The sequence below is a fragment of the Dreissena polymorpha genome, chromosome 5 (assembly GCF_020536995.1).
Source record: "Dreissena polymorpha isolate Duluth1 chromosome 5, UMN_Dpol_1.0, whole genome shotgun sequence".
NCBI classification, from domain to species: Eukaryota; Metazoa; Mollusca; class Bivalvia; order Myida; family Dreissenidae; genus Dreissena; species Dreissena polymorpha.
The window spans coordinates 27,566,426-27,586,838 of record NC_068359.1 but is presented as its reverse complement, the minus strand read 5'-3'; the positions used below and the strand labels follow the sequence as shown (position 1 = coordinate 27,586,838).

The 20,413-nt window shown below is 35.4% G+C and overlaps 1 protein-coding gene across 3 annotated transcripts in view; it reads left to right on the top strand.

Annotated features, from left to right (window-relative positions):
• The window catches only part of LOC127880592 (uncharacterized), a 232,727-nt gene that overhangs the window by 73,473 nt on the left and 138,841 nt on the right, over positions 1 to 20,413 (top strand). Inside the window, exon 9 of one of the 3 annotated variants that reach the window (XM_052427909.1) lies at positions 6,317 to 6,915. The gene's annotated coding sequence lies outside the window, so the exon portion shown is untranslated. Of the gene's footprint in view, positions 1 to 36; positions 7,563 to 20,413 lie in introns of those variants that run through there. The other 2 variants (XM_052427911.1, XM_052427910.1) reach the window with 2 other exon arrangements.

Below are 20,413 nucleotides of genomic sequence, written 5' to 3'. Positions count from 1 at the left end.
AAAACTGACATTTACAGTAACAAGTCTTTTTTTCAGATGCCTTTTGACGAAATCAAACCATCCAATCAGAAACACAGACTGTTGCAGCAGTTGTTACTATATTGACCCCAGTCAAACCTAAGAAGCTCAGTGATAAAAACTGATTGATCACAACAATTCAAGTGGAAAGCCACATGTCAACAACTACATGTTGTATGTTGCCAGCCAAGTTGTATTCAAAGACAAACAATACTTTATGCTCTATTGTGTATGTGACCAGCCAAGTTGTATTCAAAGAAAAAGTCAAAAACAATAGTTTACGTTTTATTTTTTATGTGACCAACCAAGTTGTTTGTATAGGTCCCTGGTTTAGCAAAGCATTTAAAATATTTTTAAAAGCACACATATTGCATGTCTGTTCAATGTCTTTGCCTGTATTATGAAACTTTCACTACAGATGTTGATCCTGATGATGATAAATAAATGGAAAATACAATGTTATCAAAGATTTGTTAAGATTGCCAAAGCTGTTTAAATGATGTTGGTAATTTGAACAAAATTGAAAAAAACATTGGAGTGTTTTCATGTTATAAGACATGTTTCAATTGACTGTTTTTAACCCGTTAATACAGATAAGCTAATGAAAAATATTTGTTCAAAAAGATGTAAAATGTTTACGCTTCAGATTTTTGTCTATCAACCTTCTGAAAACAATACTAGTCAATTGGCTCATTTGGGTCGGTATTCCATCATGAATCTTTTTTAGTAGCATACTATGTATTTCATGGGAAAATAAATAAATTCTGGGCAAAATTATCTACCTTAAATAATCGATTCTGTATTTACTACTGGTACTTTGTTGATTTCAGTGGATATTGTTTGTTAAATGATTATAGTATGACTCTTGTTGAAAAGCTTTAAATGAAACTGTGAATTAAAAAATAAATATTTAATTTGTTTTAGAGTTTAATGAAAAATGGCAAAAGATTGATAAGTTGTGTTGTTATATCATATACTAACATGGTCATAAGTGTTAAAATTTGTTTTCAGACGTAAAAGTTTATTATGCTTTATATTTGTATATGTACATAAAGACGACCAGATTGTATCCTCTTTAATCAGTGAGTAACTTAATCACGATTTCTTGATCACTGTTTCAAGTGTATATTTTGCCATTTATAAGTAGATCAACTGTAAAACAATTGTATTTTAAATGTAATGTATTCATTTATTGTTGCCATTTTTATGTCCCCCACTATATTATTGGGGGGACATATTGTTTTTGCCCTGTCTGTTGGTTGGTTGGCCTGTTGGTTGGTCTGTTGGTTTGTACCAACTTTAACATTTGCAATAACTTTTGCAATATTGAAGATAGCACCTTGATATTTGGCATGCATATGTATCTCATGAAGCTGCACATTTTGAGTGGTGAAAGGTCAAGGTCATCCTTCAAGGTCAAAGGTCAAATATATGGGTCAAAATCGCTAATTTAATGTACACTTTTGCAATATTTCAATATTCAAGATAGCAACTTGATATTTGGCATGCATGTGTATCTCATGGAGCTGCACATTTTGAGTGGTGAAAGGTCAAGGTCATCCTTCAAGGTCAGAGGTCAAATATACGTAGCCAAAATCGCTCATTTCATGATTACTTTTGCAATATTGAAGATAGCAACTTGATATTTGGCATGCATGTGTATCTCTTGGAGCTGCACATTTTGAGTGGTCAAGGTCAAGGTCATCCTTCAAGGTCAAATATATGGGTCAAAATTGCTTATGTAATGTCACTTCTGCAATATTGAAGCTAGCAATTTTATATTTGAAATGCATGTGTATCTCATGTAGCTGCACATTTTGAGTGGTGAAGGATCAAGGTCAAGGTCATCCTTCAAGGTCAAACGTCATATAGGGGGACATTGTGTTTCACAAACACATCTTTTTTTCTACCGGTATATGATGCCCAGCAAAGTACATACAAAGTCTATGACTGTAAGTTAGAATTTGCCAACCAAGTAATAGGAACAGTCAATGTTTGGCTACAAAATGATCCTGATGTTTTTTCAGTTAATCAGTTACATTATTAGTTGGCATCTGTATTATTGTGGTATCTCTGCTAAAAAATTGTGTGTGTAATAGCATGGCCCTTAATCTATCAGCCAATTTCGGCCGCAGTCCCCCACCTGAAAAGTATACTTTTTTCCCCTTTTGGGGGAAAGAATTCCCCCTGAAAAAGAATTTTTATGTCCCCCACTATAGTGGTGGGGAACATATTGTTTTTGCCCTGTCTGTTGGTTGGTCTGTTTGCGCCAACTTTAACATTTTGCAATAACTTTTGCTATATTGAAGATAGCAACTTGATATTTGGCATGCACGTGTATCTCATAGAGTTGCACATTTTGAGTGGTGAAAGGTCAAGGTCATCCTTCAAGGTCAGAGGTCAAATATATGTGGCCAAAATCGCTCATTTTATGAATACTTGTGCCATATTGAAGATAGCAACTTGATATACGGCATGCATGTGTATCTCATGGAGCTGCACATTTTGAGTGGTAAAAGGTCAAGGTCATCCTTTAAGGTCAGAGGTCAAATATATGTGGCCCAAATCGCTTATTTTATGAATACTTTTGCAATATTGAAGATAGCACCTTGATATTTGGCATGCAGGTGTATCTCATGTAGCTGCACATTTTGAGTGGTGAAAGGTCAAGGTCATCCTTCAAGGTCCTCATCCTTCAAGGTCAAAGGTCAAATATATGGGTCAAAATCGCTCATTTAATGTACACTTTTGCAATATTTCAATATTCAAAATAGCAACTTGATGTTTGGCATGCATGTGTATCTCATGGAGCTGCACATTTTGAGTGGTGAAAGGTCAAGGTCATCCTTCAAGGTCAGAGGTCAAATATATGTGGCCAAAATCGCAAATTTCTGAGTACTTTTGCAATATTGAAGATAGCAACTTGATATTTGGCATGCATGTGTATCTCATGGAGCTGCACATTTTGAGTGGTGAAAGGTCAAGGTCATCCTTCAAGGTCAAATATATGGGTCAAAATTGCTCATGTAATGTCACTTCTTCAATATTAAAGCTAGCAATTTTATATTTGACATGCATGTGTATCTCATGGAGCTGCACATTTTGAGTGGTGAAAGGTCAAGGTCATCCTTCAAGGTCAAACGTCATATACGGGGACATGATGTTTCACAATGGTCTGTTGGTTTGCGCCAATTTTAACCTTTGCAATAACTTTTGCAAAATTGAAGATAGCAACTTGATATTTGGCATGCATATGTATCTCATGGAGCTGCACATTTTGAGTGGTGAAAGGTCAAGGTCATCCTTCAGGGTCAAAGGTCAAATATATGGGTCAAAATCGCTCATTTAATGTACACTTTTGTAATATTTCAATATTCACGATAGCAACTTGATATTTGGCATGCACGTGTATCTCATGGAGCTGCACATTTTGAGTGGTGTAAGGTCAAGGTCAAGGTCATCCTTCAAGGTCAGAGGTCTAATATATATGGCCAAAATCGCTCATTTTTAAGGTCATATTTCAAGGTCAAAGGTCAAATATATGGGAGGACATAGTGCTTCACAAACAAATCTTGTTATAAGATAAACTCACTGTTAACATTACTTTGTACAAGCCATTGTTATAAAAAACATTTCTTGTGTCAATGCTTAAATATGTATTAAATTGTTAAAATAATGCACAGTAACAACTTCTGAAGAGAAAAATATACTTAAGGCAATAGAAACACATTGTTATATGAAATGCTTTTTATTAAGAACACCTACTTAAAATTTGTTTAATTTTGTTTTACATTATCTGAAGAAAAAATAGAACCTTGTAATTTGAAATCAGTCAATGAAAAATTAAGGGAGTGTTGCCATATGCTAACAATAGTCAAGAAGTGCAATTGTCTCTATTGGTAATACAACAGAGCAATACAATTTGCTTAAACAAGATTACAGCATAAAGGGTGCCATTCTTGGCTACGGGTGCAGTTTTGAATACCAACCAAGCAGTGGTCTAATGGTAAGATGCTGGCTTAGGGATCGAGAGGTCCCGGGTTCGAATCCCGCCCTGACCGCTGGAATTTCCTTGAGCAAGAAATTTATCCCACAACTGCTCCTCTCCACCTAGGTGTATAAATGGGTACCTGTGAGGGAAATAAGCCAATGTGCCGTGACTGCATACTGCGCCAAGATGTTAACGGACGACTTATGACCCAGTGATCAGGGAAAAACTGTAAAGCCCCTTTGAACGCACATCTCGAGTATGAAAAGGGCGCTATATAAATGTGGTATAAAAAAAAAAAAAAAATTAAAGCTTATCAGAATTTATTTGAGAAGTCACAGTGACTTGACCATTGACCTAGTGACCCCAAAATGGGTGTGGTGTGTAGAACTCATCAATGTGCATCTACATATGAAGTTTGAAAGTTGTAGTTGGAAGCACTTTGATTTTAGAGCCAATGTTAAGGTTTTAGCACGACGCAGACGGCGGACGACACGACGAACTGGCTACGACAATACCTCGGGTTTTCTCCGTTTATACCGAGCTAAAAATAAAAACTAAGATGTCTGCTTTGCAATTTCTTCAAAAAATAGACACTTATGAATGTGCTTATATTAAACGTGAACAGTTTTGACATATTGCTTACGATAACGTTTGACATTTTATTAGTTTTGTAATAGCGTGTTTGACCTTTCGCATTGACCATCCCACAATCCCACATTTGCTTTCAGTGGGGCCAGTTTCTGTAAATCTTCCACAACAAGTTCAGCAAATGTTTTATGACCAGATTTCCTCATATTTGGGAGTGTTTATATTTAACTTTTATTGAATGCATAAAACACGTTTGTTCTGTTTTTGAATAGCTGAAAATAGCTTGATGTTTGTAAATTGTGTGACATGTTGTTCAAATTGATACATAGAAAAAAACACATTTTGCATTTATTTGTATTTGTAGCTAAGCAACACATGTTACCAAATACAAATTTAAGTATTTGGTATAAATATATAATGATTTGCTATATTCGTAATATCGTATGAAATGCAATTTTAATTATAATGTGTTAATATGTTTGTCTACTCCAAATAATTATTGTATATAAGTAAATATAGGGTAAAAATGTCTATGGAAAGTATCCGTAGGCACGTTTCAATTGCTTGTGTACCTCATATGGATCAGGGTCTTTCTAAATTATTGCATGAGTGTTAATGCCTATGTCTGATTGTGTAAATATCTTCAAATATATTTGTTAAGAGGATTTTAATATTAAAAGATAAACTAGTATCTAAACTTTAACCGTGCATCTTTTGCATTTATTTTAACGTGCTTATATTGTTTGGCTTACAGAGTTTAATATTGTCTATATTTGTGCGTACTTTTATTGTGATTGATTTGGTAAGACAAAATGCATATCACTAATGCTGTTGTTTTTGTTTTATGTTATATGTAAATAATTAAACATGTTTATTTTGGTGATATGTATTTCCAAATCTAAGTGTGTTGTTGCATTCTCAATAAAGTACATAGCCATACACGTGGAATAGTATTGCTAAGTGACAATTTGTTGTCTTTACAAATAAAATCCGCAAGGATTGTCGTTTCAATTATATATAGCTTTCCCCTATTGAACCTGGGTAAAAACGTGACCGTGAGCTCATTTTGTTTTATGTTGACTGCCAATATAATTATATATATATATATATATAGAAAGAAATTGTTCAAAAGGTGTATCTTATACCCTAGCGCTTTCGACTACACGTCTTCTTCAGGGGTGTATACAGATATGAGTCCCCAGTGCGCATGCACAATAGAGGTTAACTTATTGGCTTTCAGTCTTTGTTTTTTGAAGTTATATGTCGTTTTTTTATTTTTTATTTTTTATTTATGCATATTAAAATTGTGTTATAGACTGACGCCCGTAATATAATTTATATCGATGTTATAATAAAAAATATTATAATTTGCAGTGAACGTTTTGCATTCAGTATTGTGTCATATTTATGCCCCCCTTCGAAGAAGAGGGGGTATATTGCTTTGCACATGTCGGTCTGTGGGTCCATCCACCAGGTGGTTTCGGGATGATAACTCAAGAACGCTTGTGCCTAGGATCATGAAACTTTATAGGTTCATTGATCATGACTCGCAGATGACCCCTATTGATTTTGATGTCACAAGGTCAAATGTCAAGGTTACGGTGACCCGAAATAGTAAAATGGTTTCCGGATGATAACTCAAGAACGCTATGGTCTAGGATCATGAAACTTGATAGGTAGATTGATCATGACTTGCAGATGACCCCTATTGATTTTCAGGTCTTTAGGTCAAAGGGCAAGGTCACAGTGACCCGAAATAGTAAAATGGTTTCCGGATGCTAACTCAAGAACGCTTAGGCCTAGGATCATGCAACTTGATAGGTAGATTCATCATGACTCGCAGATGACCCCTATTGATTTTCAGGTCACTAGCACAAAGGTCAAGGTCACAGTGACCCGAAATAGTAAAATGGTTTCCGGATGAAAACTCAAGAACGCTTATGCCTAGGATCATGAAACTTCATAGTACATTGATCATGACTCGCAGATGACCCCTTTTGATTTTAAGGTCACAAGGTCAAAGGTCAACGTCACGGTGACCCGAAATAGTAAAATGGTTTCCGGATGATTACTCAAGAACGCTTATGCCTAGGATCATGAAACTTCATAGGTACATTGATCATGACTCGCAGATGACCCCTATTGATTTTAAGTCACAAGGTCAAAGGTCAAGGTAATGGTGACCCGAAATAGTAAAATGGTTTCCGGATGATAACTCAAGAACGCTTATGCCTAGGATCATTGAACTTGATAGGTAGATTGATCAGGACTCGCAGTTGACCCCTATTGATTTTCAGGTCACTATATCAAAGGTCAAGGTCACAGTGACCAGAAATAGTAAAATAGTTTCCGGATGATTTCTCAAGAATGCTAATTGCTACGATCATAAAACTTCATAGGTACATTGATTATGACTCGCAGATGACCCCTATCGATATTGAGGTTACTAGGTCAAAGGTCAAGTTCACGGTGACCCGAAATAGTAAAATGGTTTTCAGATGATAACTGAAGAACGCTTATTCCTAGGATCATGAAACTTGATAGGTAGATTGACCTTGACTCGCAGATGACCCTTTTTGATTTTCAGGTCACTAGGTTAAAGGTCAAGGTCACGTTGACCCGAAATAGTAAAATGGTTTCCGGATGATAACTCAAGAACGCTTATGGCTAGGATCATGAAACTTGATAGGTACATTGATCATGACTGGCAGATGAGCCCTATTGATTTTCAGGTCGCTAGGTCAAAGGTCAAGGTCACAGTGACATAAAACATATTCACACGATGGCTGTCACTACAACAGAGATCCCATATGGGGGTCATGCATGTTTTACAAACAGACCTTGTTATTTTTCGTTTTATGATTATGTACATACACTTATTATAATTGTGTGTTATAAAATGGCGCTTAAAATGTTTATTATATTGATATAACGTTTAAATGATTAAAATGGAAGTTAGAATTTAGCGTGAAGTTGTTTTATTTTTAATATGTTGTTTTTATTTATTCCATGGCACTGAAGAGTATTGAGTCGCCTTATATATATATATATATATATATATATACACATATATATACATACATACATATATGCACATACACAAACATGTATATAAATATATACTACAGTAGACTCTGCCAATACCGGACTCTCGGAATACTGGAACTCTCCCGATTCTTGACGGTCGGGCCAGTCCCGTATTTTCTTCTTCTATTTCTTTGTTAATAAATGTTGAATATACCGAACTCTCTGAAAACCGGAAACCGGACGGGTATCTCCGTAAATTTGGTCATTTTCAACGTAAAATATATTGAGTATACCGGACGGTCTAAATTCTCAAGATGCCCGAGGCGTGAAAATAACAATACCTAGTCAGCACAGCGAGTGCGGTGTCACATGTTTTGCTCGCTCAATTATCGATAATCGGATTAAACATACCATAAAGGTGTCAAGTCGTTACCGCGCTATGGGAGTCTGATTAAGTAATGTAAAACAAACTGTGAATGTCTATAATAGACGTGCGGTAACACCAAACAGTAAAGTGATTGACTCGATCGTTTAATTAATTATTTATTATCGCCAATGATAAACAATTTAATAAAAAAAAATAATGCATGCCGTTGCGACGATCACTTTCTTGTGATCTCGGGTATTTTAAAAGATCTTATAGCCTTCTAAACATTGCAGAAAATAAGATCGTAAAGGAGAAATGTGCTTTCAAGCAGAGACTTTTTCGTGAAATCGTAAACTTCAAGAATTAGTAAGTTTTGAGATTATGAATATCTTAAAAAATAATTATGACGCTGTTTTTTTGCTTGTGTGTATGTTTTATGAAATGTGGTACATGTATTTATTGAATAATAAATCGTGTATCTACAACAATCTTATTTGTGTCGTCACTCGCCTATCTGACAAATGCCACGTACGTACATGTATAAAGCACCACGCTCACTTTGGGATTAATCAAAACAAGTCGGTATGGATTATTTTTTGCTTTAATCGATTAAAAACACATTTTTAAGAATGCAATTAACATCATCAGTACCTGCGTGCAGTTATCACATGGTACATGTTAATGTATATGGTTTGTTTTATTTTTATGTGATTCTGTACACAATGTATACCATGTATATTTCGGCAATAAGAAAACTCTTGGTAAACCGGAACTCTCTGAAAACCGGACAATCAGGCCGATCCCGAGACCGTCCGGTTTACAGAGAGTCTACTGTATAATATAATGGTCGTCGGACCATTGTGTTTTTGCTTCTATACAAAACAAAATGATATTGTCAAACGAGTGGCCAGATTCGCTGAAGTTGGCGGCAACGGGAGACCTATTGAATTGGCGAGTTTTCCAGTCGGACCTATGTAGATTAATGCGCTTGGTCAATGCCAGTTTTGTTTCGCCAACATATTGTTTCTTACAAATACTGCACGTCATCAAATATAGGACATTTGCAATTTTACAGTTGTGGTAACCTTTATCGGACGAAATGGCACCAGATGTGGCTTTTAATGTATTTGATGGGCGCATCATATTGCATATTTGGCAACGCATGGTTTTGATTCTCCTAGAACAGCTTCTTCGGAAGTTGGTGTACTTTTGGCATGTACCAGAATGGATCTTCTATATGCCAAAATGGGCTTTTCAGGAAATATACATTTAAGCTTGCTTGATTTTTCGATTGTGGTCCAGTGGCGGTCAATGATGTCTTTTATTTTAGACAGACCTGGATGGTAAGTGACCTCAAACGGTATACGAGTGTTTGGCGTTTTGCTTTTGTATTTGAGTAGGTTTATATATATATATATATATATATATAAAGCCGCGCTCTGGGGAAAAGTGGTTAATGCACGTGCGTAAAGCGTCGTCCAAGATAGGCCAGTGCAGTCCACATAGGCTTATCATGGATGACACTTTCCGCCTAAACAGGATTTTTGCTAAGAAGATAGTTTATTTTAACGAAAATATAAAAGCGGAAAGTGTCATCCATGATTAGCCTGTGTGGACTACACAGGCTATCTGGAACGACATTTTATTGACATGCATTAAACCCGTTTTCATAGAGCAAGGCCCATATATATTTATGATATGGGTAACAAACAAACAAGTACTTCTTCGACTGTAACAGGAAAACGAACACCGTTGACGTTATGTTGTTCATTGATTAAAGAGATATTTTTTTATGTCATACCATTGTCTTCTTATTGTATAAACTTTACAAAGTACGCGATTGTTCTGCTCAATAATAAATCAGTCTTCGAATTAGCCTTTAAGCCCGAAGCCCGAGTCGATTCTTGGGCCGGTCGGTCGATCCTAAATGCTTATAAAATAGCCCGACCGGTCGATTAAATATTTGATCATCATATCAATAACCTGATTTATACGCGTTTTTAAGAGGCACGATTTAATTCGATATTTAAATGCCTAAAATGACGTTATAGAATTGCATGAACACATGTGGCCGCCATTTTTCTAAACTGTCGTGTAAACATCCGGGTATGTTGCTATTTAAAGTAATGATTCAATTGACGCCCAATCGAGATGAGGTTATTTAAACTGAACATGCGTAGATCACGTTCCGGGATGTTCGCGCATCGGGCACTTCGTAATTTTTTTTAAATAATGACCAATCTAGAAGCGTATTTAATTTTAGAAGCGTTTTCCGGAAATGTATTTATAATTCATGAAAAATGGACGAAGTAATTTTTCAATAAAAATAAAAGAGTCTGTAAGGGATATTTTACGAATTGGGTTAAAAACAAGTTGATCCTTATTACAGTTAGATTTCCATGTGTTTGAATCAATTATTCTTGCGTATAAGAAGACGTTTTTTTAAACTTATTATTAATTGTAGTACTTTCGTTTGTTCTGTTATATCGTTCTGCTACGTGGCCTACTTTGCTACTTATAATCCGTTTACGAATATAAAATACTTTTCACGGTTGACACATGCTTATCGAAACATCGGGAGTAAATTAAAGAAGCAGACATTGTCACTTGGGCAATTAACACACCCAGTGGCCTTTTGTTCTGAAGCCACATGCCGACAATTCAGAAATTCATCGGAGATTGTCCTAGTAATAATACGATAATAATCAATTTGCTTTAAAATAAAACCAAACACCGGTCAAACTGATTAATTGAATCATTGAATGAGAACATGTGTAATAATAAAGTTACAATAAACAGCATAATTATCTGGTGCATTGTGCATACAATGCATTTCAAAAGGAAACAGAATACCCTTACTGTATTACTTATTACTGTAATCACATGCATCTGTTTTTACTAATGAAAGTAGATTTTCTGATTGTTAATAACTATTTTGGTGTTCTTGGCCAAAACAGTCATAACATTTATATTGACCTCTTCGGGCTATTGAACATGTGTTCGGGCTATTTAAAATTCCATCTGATTAGCCCGAAGGGCTATTTTGCTAAAATATTTAGCGTGAAGACTGATAAATCAAAACACAATGCGCATTTGATCCCGAACTGTTGGCTGCTAACATTCTCTCCGGTGCGCACGTGCAGAAAATGAACGACAATTAGTCTCACTCACTTTTTTAACTTCACATTATTCCGGTCCGCGTTAAAGGTCACATAACCCCAAACCGGAACTCCTGTTTGCAGGGTTACATGCAGTCAGTTTGATACTTAGCACACATTGTTCAGTGCATGCTGCATAGGATTTGTAAAATACATTGCAAATGGTTGTTTTTGGTATTAATTTGAAGGTATATTTGTAAGCAATAAGAAAAAAAGCCATATTTGTGCTCTACTTTTTCTGTTGATGGTTCCCGGCTTTGAAAGTAGGTCATACTATTTGAGCCCAAAATGGTCGCATCCACATCTGTCAAAACTGGTGTGCTTATTCTAAGGTAAATATTTTGAGTTACAACACATAGAATTTGATGACATGCATTTTTTAAAAAGATTATGCATTTATCTTTCCAATGATGTATGATGATATAGTACTGAAACACTTGGTCATGGTAAAAATTGATATCGAACTTCAACTATTTTATATGAAATATAGAAGGAAATTAATTGCGCATGCGTAACCTAAACATCAAGAGGGACGCGTGGTTTGTGTGTTTTCAAACAGGCGCTTAATTGGCGTGAATCAAGCGCCTCTAATGCAGTGACCAGGTCATAATACACTTAATAGTGATGTGCCCCGCACATTGTTGTTGTTCAATAGTTTACCATATGTATATCATTTACATGTAACATTCATAATTTGTTTAATGTACTTACCTGTTTACTTTATTTCCTGAGCTACACATTATCCAATTTATCTGAGTGTCCACAGCTCCATTGTTTTGTTGATAGTAACAACTCACAAATACATTTTTACCTCATGAGCATATTGTATAATCAATCATTTAGGCAAAATGTAGAGTGAATTGTGTTTACTTTTCCAATGATTTTGTCGTTTCATATTTTACACTTGTTGATTGATAAAGATTATTCATGTGTTTTTAATATACGTCGCTAAAAAAAACGGGAAACACTCTTTTCCATTTTCCTGATTCCATTGGCTGTTTCGTCCCCTGTTTCGATTGGCTGTTTCGGCTATGGAAATTAGTTGTGTGGCCATACACGAGAAAGACCGGTTATGGAAGAGAAAGACCGATTATAAAACATTTAGTTTTAGAAAGACGTCGGAGGACTAAAAGATAAAAAGTAAATAGTAATAACATAAATTTCATTCTTAAATACGAATGAAATTATATGTACTGGTACTAGTCTTCTATCTGCAATGGTCAAATATGGATGTGTATGGTGTACTTAATAAATAAATAAACTACACGTATGGTTTATAAGTTTAATGTACATCGATAATAAATATATAATCAGGCAACTTGATAGTGCGCGTGCATGTGATGAGCGCTACTGCAAGTTGACTAAGGCCACAGTAAATAACTATTAAAATGACAACATTGCTCATTTCTTCAAGTCGACTATGGCCACAGTGAATGACTCTGAAAATGAAACAATTTTTCGTTACTGCAAGTCAAATATAGCTACAGTAAATGACTCTAAAAATGTCACCACTGTTCATTAATGAAAGTCGACTATGACCACAGCAAATGACTCTTAAAATGACACAATTGTTCATTACTGCAAGTAGACTATGGCCACAGTAAATCACTCTTAAAATGACACCATCGTTCATTACTGAAAGTCGACTATGGCCACAGCAAATGGCTCTTAAAATGTCCCCATCGTTCATTTCTGCAAGTCGACTAAGGCCACGGTAAATGACTCTTAAAAAGACACCATTTTTCATTGCTGCAAGTCGACTATGGCCACAGTAAATGACTCTTTAAATGACACCTACGTCTAATACTACAAGTCGACTATGGCCACAGTAAATGAATCTTAAAATTACACCATTGTTCATTTCCGTAAGTTGACTATGGCCACAGTAAATGACTCTTAAAATGACACCATTGTTCATTACTGCAAGTCGACTATGGCCACAGTAAATGACTCTTAAAATAACACCATCGTTCATTTCTAAAAGTCGACTATGGCCACAGTAAATGACTCTTAAAACGAAACCATCGTTCATCACTGAAAGTCGACTATGGCCACAGTAAATTACTCTTAAAATGTCAGCACTGTTCATTACTGCATGTCGAATATGGCCACAGTAAATGACTCTTTAAAATGACACCATCGTACATTACTGCAAGTCGAATATGGCCACAGTAAATGACTCTTAAAATGTCACCACTGTTCATTACTGCAAGTCGACTATGGCCACAGTAAATGTCTCTTAAAATGACACCATCGTTCATTACTGCTAGTCAACAATGGCCGAAGTAAAAGACTCTTAAAATGACACCATCGTTCGTTACTTAAAGTCGACTATGGCCACAGTAAATGACTCTTAAAATGACACCATCGTTCATTACTGCAATTCGATTATGGCCACAGTAAATGACTCTTAAAATAACACCATCGTTCATTACTAAAAGTCGACTATGGCCACAGTAAATGACTCTTAAAATGACACCATCGTTCATTACTGCTAGTCGACTAAGGCCACAGTAAATGCCTCTTAAAATGACACCATCGTACATTACTGCTAATCGACTATGGCCACAGTAAATGACTCTTAAAATAACACCATCGTTCATTACTGAAATTCGACTATGGCCACAGTAAATGACTCTCAAAATGGGACCATCGTTCATAACGGCAAGTCGACTATTGCCACAGTAAATGACTCTTAAAATGACACCATCGTTCATTACTACAAGTCGACTATGGCCACAGTAAATGACTCGTAAAATGACACCATCGTTCATTACTGCAAGTCGACAATTGCCACAGTAAATGACTCTTTAAATGTCACCACTGTTCATTACTTAAAGTCGACTATGGCCACAGTAAATTCCTCTTAAAACTACACCATCGTTCATTACTGCAATTCGACTATGGCCACAGTTAATGACTCTTAAAATGACACCACCGTTCATTACTGGAAGTCGACTATGGCCACAGTAAATGACTCTTAAAATGTCACCACTGTTCATTACTGCAATTCGACTATGGCCACCGTAAATGACTCTTAAAATAACGCCATCGTTCATTACTAAACGTCGACTATGGCCACAGTAAATGACTCTTAAAATGTCACCACTGTTCATTACTGCAAGTCGACTATGGCCACAGTAAATGATTCTTAAAATGACACCATCGTTCATAACTGCTAGTCGACTATGGCCACAGTAAAAGACTCTTAAAATGACACCATCGTTCATTACTAAAAGTCGACTATGGCCACAGTAAATGACTCATAAAATAACACCATCGTTCATTACTGCAATTCGACTATGGCCACAGTAAATGACTCTTAAAATGACACCATTGTACATTACTGCAAGTCGACTATGGCCACAGTAAATGACTCTTAAAATGACACCATTGTACATTACTGCAAGTCGACTATGGCCACAGTAAATGACTCTTAAAATGTCACCACTGTTTATTACTGCAAGTCGACTATAGCCACAGTAAATGATTCTTAAAATGACACCATCGTTCATTACTGCTAGTCAACTATGGCCGCAGTAAAAGACTCTTAAAATGACACCATCGTTCATTACTAAAAGTCGACTATGGCCACAGTAAATGACTCTTAAAATGACACCATCGTTCATTTCTGCAATTCGACTATGGCTACAGTAAATGACTCTTAAAATGACACCATCGTTCATTGCTACAAGTCGACTATGGCGACAGTAAATGACCCTTAAAATGACACCATCGTTCATTACTACAAGTCGACAATGGCCACAGTAAATGACTCTTAAAATGACACCATTTTTCATTACTAAAAGTCGACTATGGCCACAGTAAATGACTCTTAAAATAACACCATCGTTCATTAATAAAAGTCGACTATGGCCACAGTAAATGACTCTTAAAATAACACCATCGTTCATTACTGAAAGTCGACTATGGCCACAGTAAATGACTCTTAAAATAACACCGTCGGTCATTACTAAAAGTCGACTATGGCTACAGTAAATGACTCTTAAAAAGACACCATTGTTCATTTCTAAAAGTCGACTATGTCCACAGTAAATGACTTTTAAAATGTCACCACTGTTCATTACTGCAAGTCGACTATGGCCACAGTAAATGATTCTTAAAATGACACCATCGTACATTACTGCAAGTCGACTATGGCCACAGTAAATGACTCTTAAAATGTCACCTCTGTTCATTACTGCAAGTCGACTATGGCCACAGTAAATGACTCTTAAAATGACACCATCGTTCATTACTGCAAGTCGACTATGGCCACAGTAAATGACTCTTAAAATGACACCATTTTTTATTACTGGAAGTCGACTATGGCCACAGTAAATGACTCTTGAAATGTCACCACTGTTCATTACTGCAAGTCGACTATGGCCACAGTAAATGACTCTTAAAATGTCACCACTGTTCATTACTGCAAGTCGACTATGGCAACATTAAATGCTATCTAGGTCCCTGTGGCATACAAAACGTGATTTTCCATTGTCACATCGACGGTGGAAGACAGGTGAGCAATGGTTTCATAGGATTTCTACATGTTCTAGTGGTTACAATAATGTAAAAGAAAGTCATATATATTTTACTCTTCATTGGATCACATAAGTTCATAGGAATTTGGTCGAAGTTCTATCGCCATTTCATTCCGATCTTTTTTTATATATATTTCAGTGACGTTTTGTGGTTGCTTAACCATTGCAAATTTATTACAAACGTAGACGCGGCACCAAAAAGTTCCATCGGATATGGATTTTGCGTTTTTACGTTAGAGGTATTAATTCATACATTACTCTCCGTTGCATGCCTATTGATTATCATATTCAAATATTAATGCACAATTTCATTAACGTATTGTCATACTCTTGAAACAGTGTACATGCTATAATCATTTGGTTCTTTTTTATCAGTTTTTTCCTCATGTAATTCAGGCACTGACTGTCGTGGAGAAAACATCCAAGATACCTTTTCAGAAAACGGGTAAGTTGTAATTGTCATAAATAAGGTAGCTTTTCTGCAATTAAATTCAATGCACTGATATACTAAGCTTATTCAAAATGTGCGTTAATGCTTACAAAAACTGACTTTAACAGCAGAAAAGCTTTGTAAACGGCGTAGTATTCGAACTCGGTCTTGCCACCGAAACCTATGTGTGACGGTGTTGCGGAATTGGTCTTGATGCGTCTGTTACTTGCCCAAAGTCAAGAGCTACTTCGAATTCTATGAGCTCCGAACGAAATAGATAAACTCTATATGAGAAATTCGTAAAGACCAAAGTATCGCAATTATCCGGTTGCATTACGAACAGGCACTTAGTACAGTACAATGCCTAGCAATGGCAACTGTATATTGCATAAGCGCTTGGCATTCAAAATACCAATTACATTGAAAGCTATCTGTGTTCCCTTATTTATATAACCACTTTATATTTAGGATAAGAGCCGAAATATTTTGAATCAATCAACGATAAAAGTCGAGGTTCGATTGTAAAGAAAAAATATGTGTTATTCGCTTATTCACAATTTCTCCTGACAAACGGTACCATACACAATGTAAAACTTTCCCTTTCTTTGATTTCATACAAATTTCACAAAACATGGGAAATTGATTGCTTTCTTAAACTGTCAATAATGACGACATTTACAGGAACCACCCTTTGGTAAAGCTCGTAGCTAACGAAAAGCTGAAATCAGCTTACAAGAAGAACAAAAGGTATTTCGTATTATATTTTTTTTATTGAGTATTGATTTTTTTCATGAACTTTTCCAGTCAGCCATAACAATCATTGGGCCGTTTACAATGGATTTAGAAAGTGAAAAATAAACATAATATTGCATATGACCGATTTTGTAAAGGTTAAAAATTAGTATGTGGAAAGATATACATCTAAGGTCGTGCTCGATCGAGACTGCCATCAACATTTGTTAAAAACTAAACTTAAATTTATAAAAATTAAAACCAATACCATTTCTATATTAAATTACAGACTAGTTTCATCGTATACAGAATCCGTCCTCGTCAAGGAAGCGTGTTCAGTGATCATGCAAGAGGTATAGAGTATGGTCTTTGATTATTTTTTGTAACAAGTATTATCTTACAATAATATATACGTTTTCAAAACATGATTTTATTTATAAGAGTGCGTAACATTATGTTCATTTTGTGCACAACCACATTTTATTCACGAAAGTATAAACTTGCGCTGTGTTTGTGTAAATTTAATTCGTCAAATGTAAATATTTTAAATGTTAATGGGAAGAACAAAATCTTAAAATGTACAATATCTCCATATAACATGCCTGTTAGACTGTCAATAGACATAGAATCCCGTTTTATTTTTTACGCGTTTTTTTTGAAGGCGAGACCGAACAATATAAATAGTAAAGGCAAAAATTTAAAGTTATATAATTAATTGAAAAAAGTATATCGGTTTCGAATGTCATACAATAATTATTTTCTTCTTTGGTGTCAAAGTAAACTACATATTCGTACAGAAAATATTTCACAGTACATGTATGTAAAATTTGTTAAATATTCTCATAATCGTTTGTTTCAAATCATAAAACTGCACGCGACTGGATGTAGTTATAAAGAGGCCACAGAGGCTCTGCAACGAACGGTGGAAAAAAGTATTTTCACAGCATATAGCCTGGCAACAACTCACCGTATGTATTGTCCATATCATTAATACTACAATGATCAGTTTTGTAAAAAAAATATAGCAGTCATATTAGGTTTTTCTTTTCGTATAAATGTCATAGAAATTTCATTCGGATTTACGTTTTACAAAATGGTTTAAAGAGATATCTGTAATGTGTTTTAGCATAACCAAGCCATTAATACAATTACTAGTCACAGGCAATTTATGATTAGTAAAAGTTTATCGTATCATCGAAATAAAACAATTACTTATAAGTGTCTTCGTAGCCTTTGACACTTTAAAAGTTTGACTTGTTATGTAACTTGATGTGTTTTTAGTTCATTTTCACAAATATTTTGGGTTTTTTAATGCAGGCTCGAGCATAAAAGAATATTGGTCAAGCGCCCTAGCGGATAGACGTAAGTAAAACACGGAACATAAATTTTAAAGATGAAATTGTAGGTGCTCATGAAATTTCATGTAAGAAATTTTTCTGGATAGTAGATGTATATTCATGTTAAAAAGCAAGTTTTCTTGTAGCTTATGTCACAACTTTCATGGTACTCAAAAACTGTGTGAGAATCCTAGTCAATATGTCGTACCAGATTGGATTTTGTTGCAATCTATTTCAAAGGTAAAGCCTGGTGAACACAAAGACGCTAACATCCTGCAGAAAAGTTCAACATGGCTGACAACACCGTACGGTCGGAAGATGTGTAAGGACAAAAGTGGGATCGTTGCATTACAGACACAGGTTTACTGTTAACTGTTGAGTTATCGATCCGGACAGAACTTAAGTGTGCACCACTGCAGTATGATGACATTTAAGTTTTATAGACTTTCATGCAATAGTTAATGTCACACAGCTCCGGACATTGAAAGTGGAAGGACGGAGAACCACACAGAAACAATATCGGCGAATGATGATGTTTATTTGTTTTAAGTTTCGTGAAATAGGTAATGTGAAATAGCTCCGGACGTACAACCTTCCTGAATTTCAATCTATTAAGGGGCAATAAATTAATAACGCGTGCACCGCAGTATGATTGAACACATTCATATTAAGTTTAATGAAATTTAATAAATAATTATTGATAAACACCTCCGGACATCGCCAAAATAATATTCCTTCACTGTCTTAGAGGGGTAAAAAGCCATCATAATTGAGGTGTCATTTTGTCTACTTACAAGAGTTGGTGCATTCGGATTAAATGCGTATTCTACATGCAATAATAAATGCATGCAAAAATAAATATCTTTCTTGCAACAAGCGTAAATCTACTGCAAATCTTAGCAAAACATTTGCAAACGTATGTGCGTGTGTATAGTGACGCAATCATACGTTTTTCCATAGGTAATTTGTTTCTTAATGACAATATGTTTATATTTGATTAATAAAATACCTGGATATTATATGAATATGTCAGTTTCTGTTCCGAATCGCCCCCGTGCTTCTTTCTAGCAGCAGCATGTACCTTTTGGGATCCAAGATCTTACCCTGTATTATACATACGTACGTGGTCCTTTATTCATGGCAGGTGATGAATTGCCAAAACAGAACGGCACAAAACGAAACAAAATACAAAAAGAGTACAATAAAGCCGGTGTCACCGCTTTGGAACGGTCAATGTTAACTACTGGGCAGGTTAAACAGGTTAATGAGCGCTCAAACTCATACGTGAATCAGGAATATTCATTATACATACAAGTGTAAAATATAGTACTCTTACATTGTATTATATTTATGGCTATATGGTTGATAAGAGCGCCTATGTCTTTTGACTAAATCTCGTTCATATTTCAGTATTTATGGCTATATGGCGAATAAGAGCGACTATGTCTTTTGAATAAATGCTTATAATGGGATAAGAGCGCGTTTGTCTTTTCATTAAATCTCGTTCTAATTTCCGTATTTATTGCCTATATGGATGATAAAAGAGACTATTTGTTTTAACAAAATGTCGTTCATATTTCCGTATTAATGCTTATCAAGGGAAAAGAGCGCCTATGTATATTGACTAAATCTCGTTCATATTTCCGTATTAATGGCTATATGGCGGATAAGAGCGCCTATGTGGTTTGCCTAAAACTCGTTCACAATTTTGTATTAATGCTTATAATGGCATAAGAGCGCCTTTGTCTTTATACAAAATCTCACTCACATTTTCGTATTAATGCTTAAACATAGATAATTGGGGTTATTTACTGTGGCCATAGTCGACTTTCAGTAATGAACGATGGTGTTATTTTAAGAGTCATTTACTGTGGCCATATTCGACCTTTAGTAATGAACGGTGGTTTCATTTTAAGAGTCATTTACTGTGGCCATAGTCGACTTGCAGTAATGAACGATGGTCTTATTTTAAGAGTCATATACTGTGGCCATGATCGACTTGCAGTAATGAACGATGGTGTCATTTTAAGTGTCATTTACTGTGGCCATAGTCGACTTTCAGTAATGAACGATGATGTCATTTTAAGAGTCATTTACTGTGGCCATAGTCGACATTTAGTAATGAAGGATGGTGTCATTTTAAGAGTCATTTACTGTGGCCATAGTCGACTTTCAGTAATGAACGAAGGCGTCATTTTAAGAGTCATTTACTGTGGCCATA